We start from the raw sequence: 21,927 nt of genomic DNA on the forward strand, positions 1-21,927 counted from the left end.
CCAGGCCACAAACCCTTGGGAGGGAGCCCAGAGTCCTCCTGCAAGCTTGCTCCCTTACCTGCTCCACACAGCCCTTCCTCCTCATGACCGTGTTTCTACCTCACCTTCAGCTCTGCCACGACCTGTGGTTCTCCCGGGCAGCCATTCCTTCCTTGCGGCCTGTTGGACACCTCCTATGTCAGTCAGTTTTCTATCAGGGGCCTACGTTGTATGCTCAGCTCGTTTGTCATACTTGAATCTAGACATTGTTGTGAAGGTGTTTTACAGCTGTGTTGACATCTGCGACTGATTGTTTTTCTGCAACCCTCAGTGATGGGGGAGGCCCTGTTAGGCCAACTGCAGGCCTTAGGAGTAAAGCTGAGGTCTCGTGCTGGGGGTGGGAAAAATGCTGTTTCAAGATGGCAGCACCGACCTTTGCTGAAAGGCCCAGCTGCTGGCCTGTCCTACAGAGTGCTGGCCCAAGAGCCCCATAATTGTTTGAACTAGTTCCTTATGAGACTCTGTGTGTGTCTGTCTGTTTCTCTCTCTCTCTCTGTCTTTTCTCTTCAGGTGCTTGCCACATATGCCCTGTGGCACACATGGTCACACACGCACACACAAATAAATGTAACAAACAAACAAAAGTACTAAGGGAAAGAGTTCACTCCTTTTCTTTGTCTCTTTAGCCGTGGGAGAGCAGTGGCTCTCCCTTTTACCGCTCATCTTTGTGACACATAAGGACACAACCTTAGGTGTCATCTTGGCAATAGGTCCCGGATCTGCTGCTAACCTTGAACTTGGATTTCCTAACCTCTAGAATTTAAGAACATATTTCTGTTGTGTAATCTATCAACTGTTTGGTCTCAGGCATTTTGTTACATCTGTGGGAATGGACCGAATAAGACGAGTGCTCCTGAGATTTCCGGGTTCACTTGATGGGCAGCTGCTGGACTAGTGCCAGGCTGTGAACTACTTCTTGCTCTGTTGCCAGCATTATTCTGGGATTTGTCTCCCGAGTGGCCAGTCCATGGGTGTCTCCAGTTATTTCAAGTGGAAAACCTACCAGATGAGCCTGTAAAAGCCCACCCAGCTCAGGAGATAGTGCAGGGCAGGGGCAACCTGAGGACCGTGCAGCCAACTCCCAGTGTCCCTCCTAGTGCAGCCTGTTGATCACAGTGAAGACCCGAGGACCGTGCAGCCAACCCCCAGCGTCCCAGTGAAGTTAGACTGTTGACCGCAGTGAAAATTCACTTCAGAAGTTTCTGCCTTGCTCCGGGGAGCGTCTCACTTGTAAGGAAAGCCAAGACCTTCCTGGAATTTTCTTCTAAAGGCAGGGCACCTAACCTCTCCTGGGTGTTCTGGGATTGACAATCTTCGTGCTTTCTCCCTTTAGTTACGGATACCGCCCTAGCATCCGGCAGGCACACAGGTGGAGAATGGACACAGGGATGACTTTGCAAAGCACCTGGAAATGGCAAGGAAATTCCTTTTACTTTGTCTTTTTTTTGTTTTTTAAATGAAAAGGTCGAATGATTGACAAAATGTCCTCAGTGAGCTGTCATACTTAGGGTCTACAAAAAAATAAAAATAAAAAAGAGCACGCTTTGTCGATAAAATACAAGCTGTTTGAAAGATTTATGAGTCTAAAATCCTGCATAACCAGTCAGAATTCAAAGCAGCAGGAAGCCACTGTGATATTTTTAAAACAAGTATTTAGAAAAGTAATTGGGTGCCCTTCATGTGGAATTAGGAGGGGACCTGGTAAGGAGACACGCTGAGCCTACAGAAGAGCAAAGGAAGAGTTTGCAGCAGAAGGAAGGGCACCCATTGGCAAGGGTAGCATTCTGGCATCGAGAGAGAAAGCCTGAAGGCTGGCATACAAGAACTGCAGGCCTCGCACACTGGGCAGCAAAGAAGGTCAAGGCTGCTGGCCCTAGCGAGGCATAGCTCCTGCAGACAGTGGGCACTCCCCAGGTATCGTAGCTAACTGCTGAGCCCCCTGTTTAAACTCCGACCCCGTCTCCAACCGATTACATGTAAACAGGACAGAAAACACATGTTTCTGAGAACATTTTGGTTAAAATTAAAAATGTGGCAGTGTCTGTGCCAATAACTTACTTGAGAATATCCGAACCAGATGCCGCTAGCCCATAATTCCGCGTAATTTGCCAAAATTATGTATTTACTTTAATCCTAGAGTCGAAGTTAAAATATGCACGGTTTTTGTTATTTGTGATAAAAAACATCCATGGGATTTGAGCTAATGCTAGATAGAGCTGGCAAGAGTGGCTCGCCATCACCCCAAGGCACACAGCTGACCAGCGGCAGTCTCTGGAAAGCCCTGGAAAGTCGAGTTATCTGGTAAGTTAAGTAAGCAACGCTGGGCAGGACGTAACTCACGAAATGACAACCACAGGCCGAGACAGCGTGTCTACTGTGACAGAGTTTTAATTCCTGAGTGGCTCCTACTCACGGGCGCATTATCCTGTTTATGTGATGTCAAACATCTGGATGGAGATAGAAGAGGAATCCAGTCAGTTGTCTGGATTTCTCTCTTTGCAGAGAGAAGCTATCCAACAGTGGGGTGAGCTGCTCAGCAGAGGACCTCTGCTGCTGTGTTTAGATGTTCCGCAGCTAGGCGGAGAAGCTCACTGCCAGGCAGAGTGTGTGGCTCTGAAGCCCAGACTCCTTGCTGCTGGCTGCAAAATGGCTGTTATAACAGCACCATGTACCCCGCTGATCTCAGGAGTTAGTGCAGGTACTTAGTGCTATAAATGTCGCTCTTTTTGGTTCTCCATGGTGTTTGGAACCAAGGGAGGGTTCTCCCAGTTAAACCCATTAAACCCTTCCTCCTTTTGGCAAATGAGAGCATCAGTTGGTAAGAAATGCTTTATTATTTTTTCTTTCTTGTGTCGGTGTACAAAAACATAAAATTCTCTATTTTTTTATAAGAGAGATACTTTCTTTATTATTATTTTTTAAAGATTTATTTATTATGTACACAACAGTCTGCCTCCATGTATGCCCACATGCCAGAAGAGGGCACCAGATCTCATTACAGATGGTTGTGAGCCAGCATGTGGTTGCTGGGAATTGAACTCAGGACCTCTGGAAGAGCAGCCAGTGCTCTTAACCACTGAGCCATCTCTCCAGCCCCAAAATTCTCTACTTTAAACACCTTCGAGGTATGTGGTTTGATGGAAGTCAGTTCATCTCATCACAACACTCGCCCTTCTCATTCCCCTATCCCCCTAGCCTGTCTGCATCAGAAAACTTAGAATAGGGATGTATCTGTGAACAAAACTCTGAGGAGTGGTTGCCTGGGCTGTTTGAGTCTGGTCCTGTCCAAATCACAGCTCTGGACTCTCCCCCTGAGTGTCCTTTTGGAATTCCAGTCTGGCTTGGGCTAACTCCATCCCACACAGGATCCCTCTAAGCCAAAGCCTGGCCTCACTAGCTCCTGGTTCTTTGGCACTTGACCTCAGGGCATGCTTGGGGCTATGGGTATGCACGACGAGGGATGAAGGTCAGGAAGTCGTGCCCGTCTTACTGGTGGAAGACCCTCCATTCCAGCCTGCTGTGCCATTCCACCAAGATGGATGCTTTTACTATATACAGTTCCGGGAGCACCAGGCACCAGAAAGTGTTCCGTGTTTCAAACACTTGCTTAGCGTGGTCCCTGTGTGAGAGATGTTGCCACTCGAGGTGGGGCTGCTTGCAGGAGGCCTGGGTAGTCCTTCCTCTGTCCCTTGGACTGACTCCCCTGGGATTCTGCTCTTCATCTCTGATATGGAAAAGCGGAGGCACACGGGTTTCTGTAGGATAGGTGAGGTCTAAGAGGTCGAGGACACAATTTTCCTCAGAAGCGTGGCAGGAGGCGGTCAGAGGGAATTGGTATTCACTGTGGTAGCTGTGGTCTCTGTTTACCTTTGGAAAACAAGCAGCCTAGTTCTTGGTCCAGAGACACCAGTGATAAGTCTGTCAAGAAATGACGTCAGTCCTCAGTAACATTGGAGTGGGACAGTCTTTCCTTGACTCCAGTAACCAACCCTGGCTGTTTCTGGCCTCCACTGGCAGGGAAGGGACATCTTTGGATGCTTTGTAGATAGCACAAATGCTCCCGTGGCTTGCTGCTTCTTGTGCCCTGTCCCATTGCCTTAGAAATGACCGTGGGGCTTTCTGGCTTTCACACATGGGAGGATCTTCGTGGAGAGTGTGCAGTGTCTATGCAGCCAAGCTGCCTGTGGGAAGGCTGCTTTGGAATGGACCATTTCTTTGAACTGACTTCCAAGGCGATTCGACTCTCACTGTAACGCGGTAACTCCCAGAGCCCCCCTAGGAAGCATGAGATTTTTGCTCTTTTTTCTTTCAGTGCTTGCAATGTCTCTGTGGTTGTTGATAGGGTGGACAAGGATGACTCTTGCTTGCTAAGAAGTTTAGATGGGGTTCGCTTTGGGATACTTTGGTCTTTAGTAACTCTCTAAAAGAGAAATCCTCCCAGAAGGTTATAAATGTAACCAATGGAAGGACAGACTTGAAATCTGGGGGTCCTCATTGCAGCCTCAGCACCAGGCCAGCCCAAGAATGTGTGGGATGTCTTCCTGTGCCTGGCTTATTTCATTTAACATGGCATCCTTCTGGCTCATCTGAACTGCCAGAAATGACAGGACGATTCCATCAATTTTTATGGCTGGGCAGTATTCCAGCATCTTTGTGCTTTCTCTACCCATCCCTGTGTTGATAGACAGCTAGGTAGAGTCCACGTCTTGGCACCTTTAGACTCTGTTGCAGCGGACACAAAGACACCTTCCTGCTCATAAGTAGGAGCTGAAAGGTTGGTTTCAGAAGCAAAGGGTGGAACTGTGGTTTGCAGAGGCTGGAAAGGGCCAAGGAGAAGGAAGACAGAGAGAGGCTGGTTAATGGGGACAAAATTACAGTTCGGAGGAATATATTGTAGTGTCGCACGATGTGGTAGGGCAGCTAGAGTTATCAATAACTTACTGAATACTTCAGCAGAGCTAGGAGAAAAGATTCTGAATATTTCAAATATAAAGACACAATGTATTTGGGGAGACAGAGCGGTAATGGCCCCAACTGGATGCCACACTTCACAGGAGTCAAGACATCATAGGATCCTTCATAAACATGTGAAATATGTTATTATCACTCCCTCCCTCCCTTTCTCAGGGAATAGAATCTAGGGCTTTGATGGGGGTGGTGTTGGCGCAAACCTTTAATCCCAGCACTCGGGAGGCAGAGGCAGGTGAGTCTCAGAGTTCAAGGCCAGCCTGGTCTAGAGAGAGAGAGAAAGAGAGAGAGAGTTAGTTCCAGGACAGCCTACACAGAGAAACCTTGTCTCGAAAAACCCAAGCAAACAAACAAACAAAAAAACAATCCAGGTTTTGCTTCGTGCATGCTAGGCAAGTGCATCCCAGTCCTATGTGTCAGTTGCGTGAAGAAAGGAATATGTATGTGGGTTAAACAGGCAGGAGGAGAACTGGAGCTATGGCTCCTCTTGGTGCCAGCACGGCAGGCCATGCTGGGCTCCTTTGCTACTGGCAGGCCTAGTGGCCATGCACACCCTGAGCATTTGTACAGAGTGGGAATAAACAAGCTCTCTTCTCCTTCTGAGTCTCCAAGGGATGTGTGAAAGGCGAGTTGTCTGCCCAGCAGAGAGCAGCCACTAACTGCGCCTCCGGCGATTGCAGGAGCCACAGCCCGACTTGCTGTCAGTTGGTCAACAAGTTGGACTGAGCCCTTCTGTCTGTGGGGCCCTGTGGGTGCACAGGGAGACAGAGGAGGGGACATTTGCTCCCTGGAGGCTGTTTATTTCCGATGAGGAATTCTGTTGGCAACGAAGTTGGTTTGCTGATGGGAAAACACAAGAGTGTTTGGGCACGGTTGGGGTAGTCAGGTTTCTTATGGGTGGGGCTGCCTACCATGCTCGTACACTCATGCTCACTCCTGCCCTGACACATGCACACACACATACACGCATGTGAATATTCACAAGCGTGCAATCATGCATCCACTCACATGCACACACATGTGGACACACACGTACCGCGTGCTCTTCCTTCAAGCGGGCACTTATAAACATTAGCATCCTAATTAGTGATTCACCCTGGCTTCCCCTCCCGCTGCCGCCTCGCCGAGGGACCTGTCACCTCCCCCATCTCTGCCTGGCTTTTGGCTTTGAGAAGAGAAGTCTCTTCTGTCTTCCTTTTGCTTTGACAACAAAAACTGCTGGTCCTCGAATTTCACCACTGGCCCGAAGCTCTTGCATGGCTCTCTTGGGCAGTGCCAGTTTGTTCGTGAAGTCATTGGAGATGAACTGTCTGGGTTCATGAGCCAACTCAGACAAACAGGCGCGGGGGGCGGGGGTGGTCTGCAGCAAATTGCTTCTTCTTAAAATGATTTTCTGTGTATGGGAGGTGTTTTGCCTTCAGGTAAGGCTGCAAACTACGTGAGTGCCTGCGCCCAGGAAGGTCTGAAGAAAGTTGCAAATGGTTACAAGCTGTCATGTGGGTCCTGGAAATAGAAAGTGGGTCCCACGGAAGAGCAGCCAGGGCTCTTAACCAATGGGTCATCTCTTCAGCCTCAAGTTACCTAACTCATGGAGGTTTAATTCCGTTGGCTGTAAAATTTGAATTAACTCACCATGGAGTGGAACTTGGGACTTAGCATCCTGCCAATATTGGTGCCTATTGGTTGCCTGCTGGCCTCGGCCATTCTCTGGAGACTCTTGGCTCCCTTGGGCCTTCTTCCTTTTGCACTCGTTTGTCCCTGTTTTGTGCCCAGGGACAAATCTTCCCTGTGTGTGCACCACTAGGCACTGCCCATAGAACTCTCTCCCAGCTGCTGGCTCCATCTGTTTGGAAGCGATGCTGCTCACCTTCTGGAGCCTTCTACCTTGTAAGCTGGAATTGGGTGTCTTCCGAACTTGCAGCACACGGTTCCTTAGCAACCTCCATAAACATAGGCTTAGGCACAAAAATGCCTTTGGTTGGAACTGCAAACATCCTAATTTCTTATAGCCCAGTGCCTTTTAAAAATTGCCCTGATCTCCTGGGCTTATTTCAAATGTGATGCAAATGTCCCGAGGGTCCTTGGGGAGGAGGAAAACCAACCTGGCAGCCCTGGGTGTGTGTGTTCCTAGTTTTAAGAATGAATCCATGCGTATATTAAGGATGGGTGCTGGCCTGTGCGTTCTTTTTCTATATGGTTCCCCAAGTCCACTCAATTTCCCAAACCCGTTTATCCAGGATGTTTAAAAATGATTCGTGCGCGTGTGTGAGTCTGGGTGGAGGCAAGAGGTATGCCAGGTGTCTTTCTCAATCGCCCTCTGCCTTACTTCTTTAGAGAGGGTCTCTGGACATGAAACTCATGGAGTCAAACTGGCCTGCCTGCATGCTCCAGGGCCCTCTGCCTCTACTTTTCCAGCGTTAGGACTGAAGGAACACATCTGGCTTTTCATGCGGGTGCTGGTGACCCACCATGGGCTCTTGTGCTTTTGAGGCAAGCACAAGTTACTAACTGAGCCATCTCCACAGCCCCTGAAATCATTTTTTAAAAACTTTTTTATTGGTTGTTTGTGTATTTCTCATCCTGTATCCTGATCCCACCATTCATCTCCCCATCCCTTCATATCCTCCCTCTGCCCTGCAACCTCCCTGCCCCTCAATAAAATACAATTTAAAACGAAACCCAAAAAAACCAAAATCCCCAAAACCACCCCCAACAAACACCCCCCAAAACAAAACAAAACAAAACTTTCAGGCATGGAATCTGTAGTGTGGCCCAGGGAATCACACAGGGCGCCCTCTCACCCATACATTTTTACTTGTAAGTGTTTGCTGCAATGAGCCGCTGGCCTGGTTCGAGGCCCCTGGTAATCTGTTACCCTATCGGTAGTAGGCACTTACTAGGACTCCTCTTGGATATCTTGTTGTTGTCTTGTGTCATGGGAATCCTGCAGCTTTGGATCTGCAGGTCCAGCCCCTTCACATGCTCCAACATTTCATAGACGAGGTGGGCTTACTCATGGCCCTGGTTCTGGGTCTGAGTAGTAGCTGGATTGGTCAGCCTGACAGCTCTCCCTCATCGTCACCACCCAGGTGAGCCCGTCAGCACTGCCTTGGCTAGCTCACCCAATGCAGCAGACAGCAAAGAACAGGGCCAGTTCTCTTGTTCTCACGTCCTCGGGCCACCTCACCTGTGTCCCCCTCCCCCGCCAACAGGGTCTGCTCTAGCGAGTGTATGAGATACCTGGGCTTCTGTGTGCGGTGAGGAAGGCTGCCAGAATGTTATGGAAAAGCTGCTCCCCAGGCTGGATTTCCTCTTGCAAGCAGAGGCGGTTCTAGGCTCTGTGCAAAGGCCAGGGAATGGGTGGACAGTGCTGCCACTGGCCTTTCTGGACACTTGTGCAGTCAAGAGAATGTGAAGCCCTGGAAGCTTGGCCCCGGGGTGGGAGGACACCAGACTTCCTGAAGGAGGTGGGCAAGGCCTGAACGTACAGGCTCCAGAGTTAACTCCCTGGGTGTAGGTCTCACTCCTCCTGCTTGTAGCTCTGTTGCTGCAGAACTCTGAGCAGTGTTTTGTGTCATTCAGTTTTCTCGTCCTGTCGCAGAGTGCCTGAGGTTGTCAACTTGCAGAGAGAAGGAGTTTGGTTTGTTTGTTTCTAGAGAGAAGTTCCATTTCATCCACAGGTTTCAAAGTTTCTGTGGTTGACTGGCGCTATGGGAGCCTGTGGGAGTTGGCGGTCAGCTCATCACTGTGGGGAGCATGTGAGGGAGCTCGCCTTGTGGGCAGGAAGTGAGAGAGAGGTGGAGGAGACTCAGCCCCCAATACGACCTGGTAATCCCAAGTGTTCAAAGGCTGCACCTGTAACCCTTCCGCCCCCCAAGTGCTACCCAAGCTAGGGATTGTTGGGATGGATTTAGGCTAAGATGAAGTCAGCAGGCGTCACCTCTATGATGGCATTGGTGGTTTTATGAGAAAAGGAGAGAGTGCATGTCCTCTGTCTCACCCTGCCAGGAGGCAGCACAGAGCGCTTGCCACATCCCCACACTCTGAATACTGCACTTTGTAGCCTCTGGGAACACGGGGAATTAATTTTCCTCATAAATTCCTAGTCTCAAGGACTCTGTTGCCACAACACCGAAGACAGCAAGGGTGTCCACGTGATCTGCTCTTTCTCCATGCCTCAGTTTCCTTCATTGCAAAACGGAGATTGTAACGGTGTCTGTCTGATAATATGTCTACACTAGTGTGCACGTTCAACATAGGTAGAACTGTCTGTATGAAGTACAGAGTCACACCAGAATCCTAGGGAGGACAGTGGCAACTGTCACCAGTGCCTCAGTGACACAATATCTTGCTGCCTCAGTGGTCCCAGACAGGAAGGCTTTTCAGCTTCTTTTGAAAGCTCCTTGGGGAGATTCTAATGCTCACCAAGGCTGAAGCCTCTCTCTCTAGCCTGGCCTTTGATTGGCAGCGAATCTTCCCTCCTCCAGTGAGCAGTGGGGCTCATCTGGTCCTGCTGTGGATGGAGAAGTGGCTCAGAGCAGTGTCCTGTGCTGTCTCTGGGCCTCTTCGAGTGCCAGAGTTCGCTCAGGAACTCGGACAAACAACAGATACTGGCATTTGATATCTGGAGATAAAAAATTTAGCATATGAATTTTTGCTTGCATGTCTGTCTGTGCACCATGAACACACCTGGGGCCTGTGGAGGTCAGAAGAGGGCACCAGGTCCCCTGGAGATGGACTTCCAGATGGTTTTGAGCCTCCATGTGGGTGCTGGGAATTGAACTGAGTTCTCTGGAAGAGCATTTAAGTTCTCTTAACCACTGAGTAGTTCTCCAGCGCCGACATCTGGAGGCTTTATTCAGGGGTCTGCTATGGGCCTCGGGAATCCAGGCTTTTATATCTCACCTTTCTTTTTTCTGTCTCATTTTTTACAGAGCTGGGGCTGAACCCTGTATGTGCTAACCAAGCATTCTGGCACCTCTCTATATTCCTAGCCTCTGCTTTTAAAGTTTTGGAAAAAATTTAATGGACATTCAACTGTACATATTTATGGACACAGTGTGGTATACACATATGCTGTGCACTGCCCCTCGGATCATGGTAGCTGCGTATACAATACTTTAAACGTTATCCATATCAACACAAAGGTGCTGAGCACACTGGCCATCTAGTAGCTATTCTGAAAGATCCAATTACTTGTTGTCAAGTCTGGTTACTCTGCCGTGAGACTGGACAGTAGAAGTGATTCCTCCTCTCTGCCTGCACCCCGTACGGCTTAACCACCCTCTCTGCCCCTCTTCCCAGGCTCTGCTAACCACAATTCTATTCTACTATGACATCAGTTTTGTTTGAGCCTCCACACACGAGTGAGATCATGCGGTGTCAGCCTTTCTGGGCCTGACTTTCTTCACTTAGCATAATGTCCTTGGGTTCCAGCTATATTGCTGCAAATGACAGGATGTTAGAAATCTAGAAATTTCGAGAGTTCCCAGGACAGCAGATAGAGCAGCCACTGCCAGTTACAGCTCTTTCTGACTCTCAGAGCCTCAGTTTCCTTAGCTGTAAGATGGGGATATGGTGGCACAAGCCCCTAACCCCGGCACAGGATAGGTGCTGAAGATGAAGGACATGCACATCTTTGTGGACTGAATTATTCTCTAGAACCTTCTCTGTTCTGAACCTCAGTGAAGAGCTTGTAGCCAAGATCGCTACACAGACGGCAGGACCAGGACCCCTGCTTGTCAGGCAAATGCCTGCTGCTGAACGACACCCCAGCTTTGCTCTTACGTCTCTGCTAACATATGTCTGCTTGGGATGCACCTTCTATGAGGCTGCTTGTCTTTCTCCTGACATCCTTTCCAGTTGTTTCTCAGCCAAAGAAGTCCCCACCATCCTTCTCTGACATGCCAAACAATGGCATTTAGAACCCTGGTTTTCTTGAAACCTCCATGTCTGTCCTTGTCCCGGCTAAGATGTGTATTCTCAATCAGTCGTGTAAGATGGGCATTGTGGTGCAAGCCTGCCATCCCAGCACTTGGGAGTCTGAGGCAGGAGAATCACAAATTTGAGACTATTCAAGGCTTCCTACCAAGACCTTGTCTTAAACACAATTAATTGTCTGAGGTTTGTGATGTGTGCTGTTGCTGTGATCAAATGACAGATAAAAAGTTGTGACGATGTCTCAATTCTGAGGAAATACTTCAGTACTCAGAACCCAATAGTTCAGGAATTAAAAAGCAAATCAGAACTTTAACTTTTATAAATATTTTTAAACATAGAATTATGATACTAAGAATTGTGTACTGGGATGGAGAGGCAGCCCAGTGGTTGTTAAGAATGTGTATGATAGCTGGGCGGTGGTGGCGCACACCTTTAATCCCACTTGGGAGGCAGAGGCAGGCAGATCTCTGTGAGTTCGAGGTCAGCCTGGTCTACAGAGCAAGTTCCAGGACAGGATCCAAAATTACACAGAGAAACCCTGTTTAGAAAAGCAAAACAACACAACAAACAAACAAATAAAGAACAACAAACAAAATAAAAGAAAAAAGAACATGTACGGTGAGTAGCAGAGGATGTAAGTCTGGGTTCCAGCACCCAGCTAGGCGACTCACACTCCCCCATAGCTCTCGCTCCAAGTAATCAGTCTTACCCCATCTCCTGTATCAAGTGGTTGCCTGCGTTCACATATACAAGCCACCCCGTCATGCACATATCATTTTGTTTCTGATTTTTTTTTCCAGATAGGATTTCTCTGTGTAGCCCTTGTTGTCCTGGAACTAGATATGTAGCCTACACTGGGATTAAAGGCGTGTGTTACCACCACCTGACTATGTACACATACGTTAGAGTGATCAAAATAAATCTTAAGAATTGTATAAAGAGTTGTGATCATAAGAAGTTTCCTAACATAAAATTATATCAGGATGAATTAATTTGGGTTTAGTGAGGAAAAGAAAAAAGATATCACTTTTTTTCCTGAGTCACGAAGAATTTTTTTATGTATATATTAAAAAAATAGCTGATGGTGGATATGAAGTTGCTATGCTATTAGATTCTATTTGGGAAATCAAGAAGGGTGATGTGAATTTTATTTATCAAATGTCAGTGTTTATGGTATAGTGTGAATAGCGTTCTTTGTGCGATTTAAAATATGTGAAGTGTCACCCAGAAATGTGAGGGGTCCACGAAGTCTTGTCAGAATTTGTTTAGGGGTGATGTCAGCTAAAACTGCGCACAGTGGTATCTTGTGCACAGTAGGTGCTCAAAGATGCTTGCAAAACATCCCATGGGAATGAACTAAAGTGAACATGGAAAGCTTATAGGTAAGGGTTTGCTAAGGAGAGCCTGGAGGATTCTTTAATGTGCTCCTGACCGCTCCTGAGCCTCTTAGGGATTCTGGGATTCTAAGACATCATTTCCACCACCCCCTTTTAGATTAGGAAGTTGGGGATTGGCGTAAGGCAACAAATATGACCTTATGGTCTTTGCCAACTCTTGGAAGACTAGAACTGAGGAAGGGAATAGAGTTTAGTTGTCTGCTCATTTATTCATCCACCTGTCCACTCACCCACCCCTGCATTCACCCCTCCATCTAACCATTCATCTCCACAGACAGCTAGGGCCTTGGCTATGTGCTTGATGTAGAGGTTGGGCCTTCTCCTGTGAGGGTGACTCAGTCCCCTTTTCCCGGAGGAATTGCAGTCTGTGGTGAACTGCCAACCTCGTGGTCCTTCCTGATTTCACTTCGAGACAGCATGCGCTTCCCTCCACGTGTTTTAGGATTGCATCTCACTGATGGAAAGTGTGTCTGGTGGAAGGGGGCTTTGCTGCCCACGCTGGTCACGATGCGGAACGGGATCCACGGTGCAGTGGCTGCTCCACGCCTTCTCGGGCCCCTCTGACCACTCCCACACCACCGTCCACCTGAGTTCCCAGCTGCCTTAGCCTGCCGATTCCACATTCAAAGGAGGGAGTTCATTTTTAGAACTGATGAGTAGATCGGAAAACAATGTCTCCAACCGGATGTTATCAAAGCTTTGCATCTGACTCCCCCTCCCCCACTTCAGTTCTTAGGATTGAACCCAGGGTCTTACGGATGCTAGGCCACACTCTATGGCTGCGCTACATCCCCATCCCACCAGAGCTTACTTAAGGCTCCGGAACTTTGTAGATGGTGCAGGAAGATGGTGTATCCTAAAGTAAGGATACAGAGTCTGGGGCAGGCTTCCGTCATCAGCATCTGTGTTCAAAGTGGTCCCTTCCACACCTTAGAGGATGAGAAAATGGGCAAGAGGTATTTCTGACCTCTGAGATTTATCATTAAAACAATAAAATTCTCTGAGTGAAAAGAAGTAAGACATAAAATTGTGTTTCTTTTCCTTCTGACAGATAGATGTGGGCAAAAGGGAGTCACAGAGAAGGGTGCAGGTTCTGACTTGGGTCTGTGTGCCTCTGCCGAGGGGACTGTGTGAGCAGATGTGGTCACACTGCAGAGGGGATGGGGGAAAGTGCTCTGGGGGCAGAGAAGAGCTTTGGGGAACACACCCAAGAAGCAGCTGTGGGCAAGCGGAGAACCCTATTTTAAGAGTTGGGGAGACTTTTTTGGGGGAGTTAGCCAAGGCTAGGCATGAGGGGATGCTGTGAAGGGGGGACACCTGTGGGTAGGAGGGGAGGTGGAGAAGGAGAGCAATGGGGAAGGAGGCTGATCGATTGTTGCCGTGGGTGGAGAGTTAGACCCTGCCAGCATTCCAGGACTGGGGTTGGTGAAGATGCCTTGGATTAGCTTTTGTCTCTCCATGTCATTTCCTAAAATGCAGAGCTTGGGCTTCTGTAAGAAAGCAACATAGCCCAACTGCTTGGGTTACAAGCAGTCTGAGGCTTTCTGGCTCTGGAGCAGGGAGCTCAGATGCCGAGTAGTTAGCTTCTAGGGACTGGCCTCTTTCCTTGACTTCCAGATGACCACCTTCCTGCCTGGGCAGCATCCTCACTGTACACAGATGCTGTGGTCTGGGTTTGGAATGGGAATGTCCCCTTCAAATCAAATGCCCATGTGCTAAAGGCCTGGTCCCTCGCTCGACACTATTAGGATGTGATGGAAGCTTTACTAGGTGGGACCTCTTGGGAAGATGGCAGTCACAGCATGCATGTCCTTGCAGGGGTTTGTGGAACCTTCTACTCTTTCTTTGCAGCAGCTTTGAGCTGAACAGGCTTCCTTCCCCACGCGTTCCTGCAGCGATCTGTTGTTTATCCATAGGTCCAAAGCTACATACAGGGCTTGTCAGTCATGGACTGAAATTTGCTAAACCTTTCTGTTTTATAAGCTGATTGTCACAGGTATCTTGCCACAGTGATGGAAAGATAACATGACATTCTTAAAACCACATTTCCTTCCACAGGCTGATTGGATTAGGGACCTACTCTATTTGATATGACCTCATGTTACCCTAAATAATCACATCAGCAGCAACTGTTTCTCCAAAAAATGTATTGAAGTTAGGGCATCAATATGTGAACTTTTGAGGGGACTGTATTTTAACCCACAATATGGGTAGAAAAAAATACTGAATTACTAGTGACCTGGCTTGAATTGTATTTCTTTAACCAAGTATTAACTTGGTAAATGACAAAAGTCTAAGCATTTTCTATAGCTAAAATCATAGCGAAAGTAATGTGCCTTTTGACAAATCTTCCAGGTGAATTGCAAATTTGGAGTGTTTTCTTGTGTTTGTGACAGAGTCTTGCTATGTCGCCCAGTACCTTGACTCATGACCTTGGACTCAGGATCCTTCTGCCTCAGTCTCTGGAGCCCTGGAGTGGCAGGTGTATTATACCACACCTAGCTCAATCCAGCTACTTTAATCCTTGCACTTGAGGTAAAATTCCTCTCTTTCTTGTGGCTTCCAAGGCCTTTAAGAGCAGCCTCTATAATCCCCCACATACCTCAGGCTATTTTGTTCATTCTGTTCTGGCTGTCTGACTTTTTCCCATTAGTGGAGAGCTATTAACTCAGCTCAGACAGTGCACAGGCTGTGTCCTTGGTCATCAACGCTCTTTCTCCCCAAAACTGGTTCCTCCCACTTTGCATGATGTGTGTCTCCTCAGCCTTCAGATTGAACTTAACTCTTACCACCCCATGTAAAACATGTTACTGTATTATGATCTCTTATAGGGTAAAGGGATGGGACTCCAGCTAAGTCACAGAAAGAGTCTGTAGTTTTAATTAAGGATCTTAAGATGAGCTCGCCCTGGATTATCTGGATTCTTGAGTGCAATGACACATGCCATTGTAGCAGAAAAACAACATGGAGAGGAGAGAAGAGGTCACATGAAGATGGAAGCAGAGATTGGAGTAATGTGGCCACCAGCCAAGGGATGCTCAGAGATACCAGAAGCAGGAAGAGAAGAGTTTCTCTTAGACCTTTCCGTGTGTGTGGGGGAGTTGTCCTGCTACCTTGGTTTTCGAATTCTGGCCTTCAGAGCCGTGAGAATAACACATTCCTGTTGTTTTAAGCGATGCTGATTCCTGATGTAGGTGGGTTTGTGGCAGCAATCACAGCACACTGGTACATACAGCATCCTGTTCTTCCCCTTCATGCATCTTACAGTCTTACAATGCCTGTCCCAACTTCTTCAACCCCTGCCAAACGGTCAGGATCTACCCTTCCCATTCCCAGTTGTATCAGCAGATACTAAATAGCATTTGTTGAGCGAGAGAAAGTCCATAGTATGTCTCCTTGCTCAGACCTCAAAGTATCATTCAGGGAAGCCTTAGGTAGAGGGGCTCTAGGCGGTGAAAGGGGGGTTTCTCCAGAGTTAGGCATCACCTGCAGGCCTTTAAAATGGTCTGGTCCCTCTGCGGCTGAGCTCTTTATTTAGGGAAAGGGAGGTATTCGTGGTTCCGTATCTTGTAGTGTAAACCATTTTCTCTGCGATAAACCTTAATTGTAGAGGGAAACTGATTGAGACACAGGGTGTTCCAGAAGGAAGTAAAACATCCCATCCTGCAGGGACACCCTCTAAGCCCAGGAAGTAAATAACTCAGAAGCTTCAGGAAGTCCCTGAAACTTACCAGATTCATTAGCCCCCTCCCCTCCCCAAGCTTATATAACTCGTGAGGCCTTCTGACACATTCTCTGGCCAGACTAGCTGCCCAGAAGAGGACTTAGACCAACCGAGATGCCTGGAAAAGACACTCTTCAACACGCTGAATGCCCTGTAGGTTGTGCCATGGGCTGCAGGGTTGCGGTGAGCTATCACCCATGCCCGGGTGTGCTTTTGGTGGTACAGCCATCTTTGAATCGCTTCTGTTCCTGAGATTAACCCCTCACCCACATTCCCATAAGTGACCCCGGTAGAACTCACTGGTTCACAAATGAGATGGTGTCTCTACTTTTGCTGTTGTTAGTTGCCTGTCTGAGGTGAGCAGATGATTGTTCGTGTTTTCACAAGAGAAGCGCCACACAACAGGTCCTTTTATAAATGGTCCCGGGTACTGGCCAGCAGCCTCATCAGGGGCATGGAGGCATAGTGCAGGAGGTCCTGGGGTTCAGCGGATTCAAAGCCAAAGAAAACACATTCTTTGAAAAGAAGGGTGATTGCTCAAGGCTTTGTCTGATGTTAAGGCAGAGGGGATGGGCCATTTGAATTGGCTTAGTATTCATGATAATAGATGGTTCAGGACTCAATAACAGGGTATAGTTCTATTGAGGGATTCCACTGAGCTCATAGACCGCGGGAGTGTGGCTCGTCAGCAGAATGCAGGGGTTAGGTTACCACACAGCTTGTCAGTGAGGACCACTGCTGATCACTCCTGAGAGAGGAGTCGCACAGGGCTCCTCAGACCTGCATGCCTAGAAAACCAAAGCCGAAAGAGAGGTGCTAAATTTAGCGGGCGGATGAGCGTATGTCTGTAGCCCAAAGTAGACCCAGGCTACAGTGAAGCGGGTTTATTGTGTTGTATTGGTTAAAGAAATTTATACACAAACCATCTCAGAGATGCCACAAAGAAGCAATCGGGTCACACAGTTGTCCCCTGGAGTCATCACGGTAAGGGTGAAAGGGGGCATGGCACAGCATGAGGTAATAGGGACCAGTGAGTAGTATGGCCACTTGAAAGTGCTTACTGTGGCCATACCCTGAGCTTGCCAATTAGAAGACGCTGCAGTCAGTGCACAGACTTGCTTACCTGCTTACCATTTGACTAAAGAGTTACAAGCAAAGCCCTTGGCTTGAAGTCCTGTCAGCCTCTCATTTCCATAAAGTTTTATTGAAACGCAGCCACACTTGTTTATTGAAGTACTATCTGTTACTCCTTTTGAGTCACAAAATGGCAGGTGCATTAGTCAGATTTCCACTACAGTAACAAAATACCCGAGGTGATCAACTTACAAAGAGAAAAAAAGCTTACTTTGGCTCACTGTTTTGAGGTCCCATTTCCTGGGCAATTGGTCGGTTCTTTCCGGGCCTGTGGTAAGATAGGATATCATGGCCACAGTGTGTGTAGAGGAAAACCGCTTGCTTTATGACCAAGGAACAAAAGAAAAAAAGAGAAAGGGCTAGCGGTCACCTTCAATCACCCAATGATCTAAAGACTTCCCATTAGGCTTTGCCTCTTCAAGTCTATACCATTTCTCATTGGCTCCAAGCTGGGACCAAGTCTGCAGCATGTAGGCCCATGTGTATGTGGGAATAATTCATATCCAGTTGGCAGCAATCGAACTGAGCAGGTGTGGAGAGGACAAATGGCCCTCAGAGCTGAACATGGTGATTGTCTGCCTGAAAACGTTGGGCTTCTAGAGGGCAAGGGACACCCCCTAAACTCAGCTGGCATTTGTGTACATTGTGAGGGTGGTTTCCCTCTTGGATGGAACAGCAACAGCTATGACCTTTTGGAGTCTCGGAGGATGGTGGTGGTGTGTGTTAGCCAGCCTGGGTTCTACTGTTTCTATGAGTTCTGTAGTTTGGGCGCAGGCCTGTGACTGTCGTGTGGCGTGGAGGATTTTGAATTCTAGAAGGCCTTTGTCTGAAGGTCGTCGATACCTTAAACCCTCAAGTATAGCCACTTAAGACAGGAGTGTCTTATCAAATTTAAAACACAGAACTCATAAACAGCAATACAAAAATCCCCCAACTGTTCAACGGTACCTTCAATAAGTGGAACTAACTTACTCATTGTAATTATACTTCTAAAGCATAGAACAACAAAAACTTTAAGAACATGGAAGAAACCACAATCTTATGAGTGGAAAAAAGGAAAATGGACGAAGGACACAAACAGGTATTTTTTAGAAGAGAAGGTGCAAGAAGGCAGCTTGCGGGTTCCTGCTTGGTAGGTGTCATGAGGGTCAGGGAAGTTCAAGTCAAAACTAACACTTCCCGTCCATTTAGCTGCAAACAAATCTTCCTTCTGTGTAACTAGATTTAGGTTATAATCGCAATGGAAGCATAGACCGTGTGCTTGAATGTTGTTTGCGTTTTTGTAATCCCTCACCAAAAATTTACATGGTCTTCTGTCCCCAGAATCTTATTGTAAAAAGAATCAAATTCTGACGCTGGAATTTTGCTTCTCCTCCTTCTTATATTTATTCATTTCTATTTTATATGTGAGTGTTTTGCCTGCATGCATGTACATACATCATGTCTGCGCATGCATATATATACACATCACGTCTGCACATGCATGTGCATTCATCATGTCTTGGTGTCTGAGGAGGTGAGACAAAAAGATCAGATCCCCTGAAACTGGAGTTACTGGTAGTTCTAAGCCAACATGTAGTTCTGGGAATCGAACCCAGGTCCTCTGTAAGAGCAGCGATTGCTCTTCATTGCTCGGCCATCTCTCCAGCCCCTGCACTACATCTTCAAGTTCTTTCTGATGGACTCCTCATGCAGTTTCTTTTTAAACTGTCAGCCGACTGCAGGGCCAGAGTTTGCCCTGCTGCAGGCTGTGCATTTGGTGAAGAGGCTCTCCACACGCACCCTCATGACTTCTGGCAGCCATGGTATCATGTCCGTGTTTCTGCGCATTGGATTGGCAGAGCATTGTGGGCCGCTTGCAGCTACAGTGTGCTTTGACCATGAGTCTGCCTTAGACTTGCTGAGGCCGGGGACAGAAGACTGGCGGCTGGGATGGCCCAGAGTTGCCTCTGTTTCTCCCATAAGTTGCTGCACCAGGCTCTGCCCTACTTCAGGTTACTCCGGATTGTGTATAACGGTGGTTTTCCAGGTGGTGCCCTGCGCTGGGACACTCAACTTTCTGAGCAGCCTTTGGCTCTATTTCAAGGGCAGAGGGTGACTGCAGCTCCCGGGTGGACCTAGAAATGGCTCCATCATCATCCAGGACAGACTGATAAATGATTTATTCCTGGGACTAGAAATGGAGCCAGCTTTTAAGTTTATTGGGGTGAGTCGAAACTGTGAGGCACAAGGGTACATTAAAATTGTATCAGGAAGGTAGGTCCAAGAGCCGGTAGCCAGATACACCCAGACCCCGCAAAGTGATAGACATTTAATGCTATGATGGCATGGCCGCACATCAGCCTATCGGGGTAGATACTGATACTGGGTGTGTGCGTGTCAAGGACCAAGGTCTCCTCCACTATTCCTGAAGGTGTGACATGGCTCAGAGCCCCTGCGACCCATTGATGCAGCCTGTTTGATTGCCTGCCTACTCATGCTTGCGCCTCTGGACCCGCTGTCTCCTGCTCCTGATGTCTTTCCTGCCTCTGGCCTGTTTAACCTTTCACCCCACAGCTGAACTCTGCAGCATCACCCTCCTGCCTGACTGCGGTGGCTCCAGGAGCTGCTCTGGTCTGGCTCGTTCTTATCCTTGCAGGCCCTTCCAAAGCCTCTGGAGCTCTACTGCAGCCCCCTTCACTCATTCATACTCGTTCTCCAATCCCCATATGCACAGAGATACATGGGAATATTTACTGTGATATGAGAGTCGATAGTAGTCACTAGGCTGGGAATGAAAGAAGCCGCAGTTGCCTTGGCCAGGTAACTAAGGGAGGTGGGCCATAGAGCGGATGGTTGTCACTGAAACTCCTGAACCCTGAGAACTCACCATGGTTCAATAAATTGTGGCAATGTGGAAAGATGAATGTGTTCAGCTATGTTTCTGGGTAGTGTGTTCACTACACAAATTTACTTTCCTTTCTGGTAGAAACCCTGGGTTTTCTGGAGGAAAGTCAGTCAGGTTCTCAGATCGAATGTCTTGACTGAGGCCACACTCCCTACCAGAACTCAACATCTCTGCCATACCGACAAGATAAATCCCTGGTCATCAGTAAAATAAATCCCTGGTCATCAAAGGCCTTCCTATTGCTTATTATGATTTATTTATTTTTGATTCAGATGAACCCTAACCAGGCAGCTGTTAGCTTCCTTCAGCATCTATAACTGATTACTGTAAGACATGCTTTAATATGTTTCTCCAGGTTAGAGACCCTACATGAGTCTCACAGGATTGAAACAGAGGTGTCGGCGAGGTTGTGCACCCCTCTGAGGCTCCAGGGAACAGCCTGCTTCCTTGAGGTTTTCAGGATATAGAAAAATCTATATTGCTTGGCTTCTGGGCATTTTCCTGAGTCTTCAAGGCCAGCACATTGGGGGAATCAGTTCTCGCGAACATTGTGTTACTCGGGTCCCTTTTTCTGCAGCCTCTTCCACTCTTTAGGACTCTGGTGATTGCAGGAGTCCTCTCGGATAACCCAGGGCCCCCCTAGTCTAATGTCAGCTGTCCATCAATCGAAATCCCCCGTGCTTGCTCAAGGAGGGAGAGCCCTGGGTTTGCACAGCGGTGCCCTCCCCGGACACAGAGCCTATCATGTAGGAACAGACACAGGGAAGACACGTTGCTGGGTGTGCGTTTCTGAGCATGCTCAGAGTTCAGGGCCATTAAGCACATGTTCAGAAAGGACAGACAGTAGACACAGATACTTCTGCATAGATCAGGTACTATCAGAGTGACCACAATTTTCATAGGTGCTTAGGTCTCCTAAAAGAGTCTGTTTCCCTCTAGGTCTCCAAAGAGTGTTATCTGAAACAAATAACCACTATGGAGGCATGTCAGCAGTCTCTAGAAGGGGCAGCAGCCTACTCCCTCCCTCATCCCCCTCCATACATGTAGGAGTTTGCCACTAAAGGTGCCTGTCCTGCTCGGTGCCTAGCAATTCCACTCTGTTACTTCCTTTTTTTTTTTTTTTTGTAGGTTTTGCTATACGACTCAGGCCGGCCTTGAACTCATGATCCTCTTGCCTCAGCCTCTCAATAACGGAATGGCTGGAGGGTGGAGGGATGTCTCCTCTCTTCTGCCATTGCTGGGCTACAAGCAGAGTGTAAGCCTAGACTTCCAGCCACCTCTGCTGACTTCAGAATAGAGCCAGCACAGAGGTAGCTGGGGGGGGGGGGGCTGTTGTGGAGGGATATGGTCTTTCAACTGTTTTTTTTTTTTTTTTTTTTAGGTTTTTCGAGACAGGGTTTCTCTGTAGCTTTGGTGCCTGTCCTGGAACTCTTGTAGACCAGGCTGGCCTCGAACTCCCAGAGATCCGCCGCCTCTGCCTCCCGAGTGCTGGGATTAAAGGCGTGCGCCACCACCGCCCGGCCTTTCAACTGTTTTTTAAAGAAAGGTTTTATCTTATTTTTAAATATGTACGTACCTGGGCATCTGAGTGTGGGTTTGTGCACACGAGTGCATTGCTCTTGGAGGCCAGAAGAGGAGCGCCGCAGGACTTGCACGTGGTTCTGATCAACCCAGCGTGGGTGCTGGGAATTGAACTCATGTCCTCTGGAAGAGCATTGTGTGCTCTTAACTGCCTGGCCATCTGTTCAGCCTCTCCACCTTTTTAGAGACATTTTGGGAGCTTTTTATTTTCTATTTCTTACATAAGTTGTTTGAGTTGGATTTATTTCATTCTTCCT

This window comes from Microtus oregoni, unplaced genomic scaffold (genome assembly GCF_018167655.1).
Source record: "Microtus oregoni isolate MIOR12 unplaced genomic scaffold, Mior012 000027F_ref0000203, whole genome shotgun sequence".
Classification (NCBI taxonomy): Eukaryota; Metazoa; Chordata; class Mammalia; order Rodentia; family Cricetidae; genus Microtus; species Microtus oregoni.